Source organism: Calidris pugnax, unplaced genomic scaffold, assembly GCF_001431845.1.
Source record: "Calidris pugnax isolate Ruff unplaced genomic scaffold, ASM143184v1 scaffold294, whole genome shotgun sequence".
Taxonomy (NCBI): Eukaryota; Metazoa; Chordata; class Aves; order Charadriiformes; family Scolopacidae; genus Calidris; species Calidris pugnax.
In genome coordinates this window covers 702,450-708,449 of record NW_015094505.1, presented here as the reverse complement: position 1 = coordinate 708,449, position 6,000 = coordinate 702,450, and positions in this window count along the sequence as shown.

The window sequence follows — 6,000 nt, the reverse complement described above, 5'->3', positions numbered from 1 at the left end:
TTCAACCCTGGCTCCTCTGCCAGGCTCTAACTCCCCCCCCCCCCTCTCTCTCTCTCTTTCTCTCGCTGCTGCTCTTATTCCCCAAGAAAACTTCCAATTTGCGTTTTCTCCCCCATCGCTGCCTGTCCCGGGGTCAGAGCCCCCCGTGGTAAGAGCATGGCTCTGTGGCTGGTGCCAGCTGAAGGAGCACCCACAGCCTGTGGGACCTGCTGCTGCCTGTCATGGCCAACCTGCGGCGGGCGGCCCGGCCCGGGGGCTTTCACAGCCTCCACCTCTCCCCCCTACACCTCTCCCACCGCCCGCGCCTGGCAAGGTGGTGGTGAAGTCCCACCATGTTCCTCCAGCAAGGTGCTGAGGCTGAGCCCCTGGCCTCCCCTGGGGAGCAAAAGCCCCTCGTGATATTTCTTTTACAGGTGTTTTGGGGTCAGCCGTGCTGGGGGGGGGTGACCCCGGTGGGCACGGGTCTCTAGCACAGAGGGGTTGTGGTGAAAGCAGTCGGAGGGGAGTACGGCTGCGGCCGTGGCAGTGCACAGGATTTTGCTGGAGCTGTGTTTTAATCTTGGTAGAGCATCGTTAAGCGTTAACACCTTCCTCCGCCGGCGGCACAGGCCGGGAAGGGGCAGTGCTTGAGACCATCTTCACCAGTGGTGCTCGCCCTGGGCTCTGGTGGGGTCCTCTGGCCGCTTTGCCGGGCAGCTGCTCTGCTGGCTCAGCCCTGGGCAGCGTGGAGAGGAGGGGGTCGGTCACCAGTGAGACGTTGGTCTCTTCAACACGCGTTATCCAGTTGGACTGGCCAACACGCTAGCACTTGAGGTGAAGCATCCCAGGGCTGAGATGGGTTTTCAGGTGGGCAGGCACCATGCAGAGGGATCTGGGACCGTGGGTGAGGCCGACGAGACAGCTCACCTTGTGCTTCCAGTATTTTAGCTCTGCAAGGTCTCTTAAGGAAAATTGGATGTTTTGCCCATAAAGATATATCCTCCCCGAGGCTCTGCCCTCTTGTCTTCTCTCTCTTCCCCGTGTAGAAAGGTTTATTCACAGAACCACAGACAGATTTGGGTCGGAAGGGACCTCTGGTGGTCTCTAGTCCCACTGACCTCCTGCTCGCAGCAGAGCTTACTTAAGACTGTTGTTGAGGGCCTTATCTAGTTGACTCTCAAGCACATCCAGGGCCTGTTCCCTGGCTGTCCCTTTGGAGAGTCACCTGCTGTGCCTGCAGCTTGCCTCTCCAGCTGGCCATAACTGCTTGTGGAGGTGTCCAGGACTTCGCCGTAGGTGTTCCAACACCCTCCTGCAGCATTTGGGCAACAGGCAGAGACCTGGGAGGGCATCTTTTTTTGACCACTTCCAGATCTACTGCCTATTTCTGTCTTTTAATCAGTGTTTCAATATCATTAGGTCAGTTCCAACAGGCCCTGCTCCAGCATGCTGGGCACCTCTATGCTTTCTTGGGGTGCTTCAGATAGTACTTCAAAAGCTTTTTTACCCACCCAACGCCCTCCCTAGTGTACGTTGTCATGTGGCGAGTAGTGAGCCTTGGAAGAAATGCTGCTTATTCATGCTATAGACACAAAGCTGTGCAAATGGCCGGAGAGCTTTCTCTCTGACTTGATCTCCGAGTGGAGTTCTTGAAGCTGAATTGCTCTCCAGATGCCAGGCCTTGCTGCAAAGACCTCTGTCTTAACACATGCCAACAAAGTAAGGTGTTAGAGGGCATGTGGACTTATTGCTCCTTTCTCTGTCGCAAAGCCTTGACGCTTAGTGGTTGGAGGGATCCTGGTCTTATGAAAAGGTGTGAGAATGTCCAGCGGCAGGATGACGTTCCAGATGGATGAGCCTGTTCCTGTTGGTTGTCTTAAGAGTTCACCACAGGTACAGAGGTGTTGGATTAGCAGCAAACAATGCTGAGACCTGGGGAATGCTGTCAAGTACCTTTGAAGTGTTGAAGGGATTCTCCCGGTAAACCTCATTCCACACAATTAATTCTGCAAAAAGATTTCTGAAATCTGTCCTTCCTTGTGCACTTCCTTGAAGCTGAGATAAGGTTGCTGGAATGCGAGTCAAAATCTAGTTTGCTCATTCCTGCTGTTGAGGATTGTCGTGGTCTTGGCCGGACTGGCCACCGAACAAATGACGGTTGCTTTCTGACCTCTCCCCACCCAGGGAGAGAAGGATGAGGGAGAAAGAGACTTAGGAGTTTCAAAAAGCCTAAGCTACTTTAATGAAATATTAATAACAAAATAATAAAGAGAAAATATAATAATGTAAAAAAATAAAATAAATATACACAATACACACAAAACCATATCGAGCTCCCAGGATGACGGTGATGTCACCAAGAGGCACTGGGAAAGTCCCAGGCTGGACTCAGCGACAGACGGGAACCGGATTCCGGGTGTGGATTCGGGAATGCACGGGTTGGAGTCAAAGGCAGATGAGCAGACTGAGTCCTTCTCAGATGCTGGCCGCTGAAGAAAGAGCTGACCCTTTGATCCCTCAGCTTTGTACTGAGCGTGATGATGCCGATGGGATGGAACACCCCGTTGGCCAGCTTTGGGTGTCCTGTCCTGTCCTGTCCTGTCCTGTCCCTTCCTGCAGGTGGGACCCCTCTACGCTTCTCTGCTGCTGACCCTCCGAAGGGGAAAATAACAAAGTGAGCTGGCCTTGGCTGTTATGGGAGTAACTATAAGCAAGAGCCTCTCTGCCCACCATTCCTTGGCATTCACTATAGACATAAAGTCTTGCTGGAAGTGGACAGTGTCTGCAAAACATGCTGTTAGTTCCATCAGTTAGGTGGAAGAGGCTCAACTGAAAAGTTACTGAACAGAAACTGGATTCTCTTTTACCTCAAACAAGGACAAGGGAAACAAGCAGGAAACTCCTGGTGCTGTTTTGCAGCACCATCTGCTCTGTGTTGGAGGGTTCATGCTTTCTTGATTCTGGGTGACTGCTGTGCCACGTTTGAGGCCCACACCCTGAGCTGGTGCTCCTGCTGTAGAAATATCTAGTGGTGGTCTTGGTAGCTCCTGGCTTTGAGACTGTTAGAAAACCATTGCTGGAGTCTTGAGGTTGCTGGTGGTGTTCTGGGAAGGCCTGTCTTTTCCCCACCTACCAGTTCCAGCTGTGTACACATTCCATTTGCATGTGAAGACTGACCTGAAGGGGACATGGTGACAGCTACTGCTGTTTGTACTCCAACTGAGAGAACCAGTAATACATTTGGAGATGAGAAGAGACAACGGTTCACCGAGCCCTGCCTGCAAAGCACAGAATCACAGAATGCTATGGGGTTGGAAGGGACCTCTGGATATCATCTAGTCCAACCCCCTGCCAGAGCAGGTCCACCCAGAGCAGGTTGCACAGGAACGTGTCCAGGTGGGTTTTGAACATCTCCAGAGATGGAGACTCTGAAGAAGAACAAGCTGAAGAACTTGACCAGTGGGATCTGCAGTAGCTGTAGCTGTCTGGGAGAGTCACTGAATGCTGTTGTAAAATCTCCAAGTCGCAGAGGATTTATATATCCCTGGGTCGGTTGTCTCAGTAATCACCCCTAGTACGGTAATCTGGAAATAGCAGTTTCTGTCTTTGTCCAACCTTGACTTCCAGCTTTTCGAGTTCCTGGTGTGCCTTTGTCTGTATCTCTGAACAGTCCTCTGCTATAGACCTTCTTACCTTGTGGGGTTTTTTTGAGATGGGTTGTGCCTCTCCATCTCTTTTCAATGGACAGAACAGGTTTATCGCTGGAAGGTGTTTTCTGAACAATGGTTGGTTCTTCAAACAGTGAGATTTTTGAATTACTGTGTCAGATATTTAATTTTATTTTTTTTTCATTTGAAACATCTCAGCTCTTCCAGTGTCTGTCATCAAGTGTAGACACTAGCCAAGACTGGGACGGTGATGGTCTGATGTGGTACTGTGTGCAAGCAGCGCTGTGCTGAATGTCACCAGTGGACTTTGTGCCCGAGACTCGAGTCTGGGCTGGCAGGACGGAGCTCAGAGAGCTGCCTCTCCAAAAACGCTGCTGAATAACACAATCCCTTTCGCTCCTTTCTGGAGAATTTTGACTGGACTGCAGCCTGGACCTTAGCAGTGTGCTTAGTTTACCGGTGACTCTTCGTTAATTAATTTGCTTTAAAATGAGTTAACCAATCTGTAATAAAATGTTTGCAGTGCTTGAATCTGGGAAGCTGTGAACTGCCTGGACAAACTCAGAGAATCACAGCAATGAAGTTAGCTTTTGCCATATTTGTCACTCAAATTATAATGTCGTTAATGAAGACCTGTTGACTGAAACCTGGCTGGTAGGACATGATATTATTTTCCTGCTGTTTTATTGGTAGAACTATGTAATTGCTACAGGTTGGTTTTGTCAAGAAACGCTAGGTTGGGTGTTATTGTTTAGTCTAACATTTGACACAAAAACCAGGAACTTCCTCCAGAGCTCTGCTCAGGTGTTGTGGTTCTTACAGAACTTGGAGGTAGGAATTACCTGGAATGTTGATTTAAGTGTCTTAGTTCTTGTGATTATTAGTTAATGCTTTTCATACTCCAAATGATCTCTAATAGTGAACAAGGTAAGTCCTTCAGCCTTCAAGACTCTTGAAAATCTGGATCCTTATCCATGATCGAAAGCCTAGGACAGCAGTTGCTGTTCCTTTGCAAGAGGAAAGCGGTAACTGCGTGGCCGTGCTCTTTTGTGGGCAGTAGAGATTTTGGAGGTATTCACTTCATCATGAGGGAGTAACAACAGTATTTTTTCTTACTGTCTGCTTTTAATTAAATGTAGCTCCTCATTTTTGTAGGTAGGCCATGTATTCCCCTCCTAATGGTTATCTGAGGACGCTGAGATGTCTAAGAACTATGCAGCTACAGCAGCACCACCAGTGCCTTTAGTAAAGCTAGGTGAAGTCCCAGGTAGTCACTTGGAGTGTCCTGGCAGAGGTGTCTCGCTTTGAACTTCCAGGTCTGAGAGGAGGTCCACGTGCCCCCTCTTTGGCAGAAAGGGCAGGTCAAGTCTGTAGTCACACGTTTTGGATTTGGAGGTCAATGTTGTGTTCTGTGCCAGTCCTGCACACCTGGGGAGCGTGACCAGAGCCCAGCGACGGAGCTGTGCATTAGATGCTCCTGGAATAAAAACAGATGAGTTGTGTTGGATCATTTCAGCATCTGCCAGAAACAATAAGCTATTTTTCTTCTGTTGGAGCAAAGCTAGAAGAGACTCTACCAGAGGTAAAGTGTGTGTTCTGTTCACAGCCTGACTCACAGTGGAGCTCAGCGTAAAGCCCAGGTGAATCTGAACGCCCGGGGCGAGCAGGAGAAGTAGCGTTTCTTACCCTGCTTCAGCTGGGCAGCTCTGATTTCCCCAGGTTGTGTTTGACTTCAGAGCCACCCATGGAGCTGGAATCACAGAATCACATGGGGTTGGACGGGACCTCTGGAGATCATCCAGTCCAACGCCCTGCCAGAGCAGGTCCACCCAGAGCAGGTTGCACAGGAACGTGTCCAGGTGGGTTTGAATGTCTCCAGAGAAGGAGACTCCACCACCTCCCTGGGCAGCCTCTTCCAGGGCTCTGCCACCCTCACAGGAAGGAAGTTCGTCCTCATGTTTAGGTGGAACTTCTTATGTTCAAGTTTGTGCCCATTGCCTCTTGTCCTGTCACTGGGCACCAACAAAAAAAGACGGGCTGCATCCTCCTGACACCCACCCTTTAAGTATTTATAGGTGTTGATCAGATCCCCCCTCAGCCTTCTCTTCTCCAGACTAAAAACACCCAAGTCCCTCAGCTGAGAGATGCTCCAGGCCCCTCATCATCTTTGTAGCCTCTGCTGTCCCCTCTCCAGCAGTTCCCTGTCCTTCTGGAACTGGGGAGCCCAGAACTGGTCCCAGTGCTCCAGATGGGGCCTCCCCAGGGCAGAGCAGAGGGGCAGGATGACCTCCCTCCACCTGCTGGTCACACTCTTCCTGATGCCCCCCAGGAGGCCATTGGCCTTCTTGGCCAC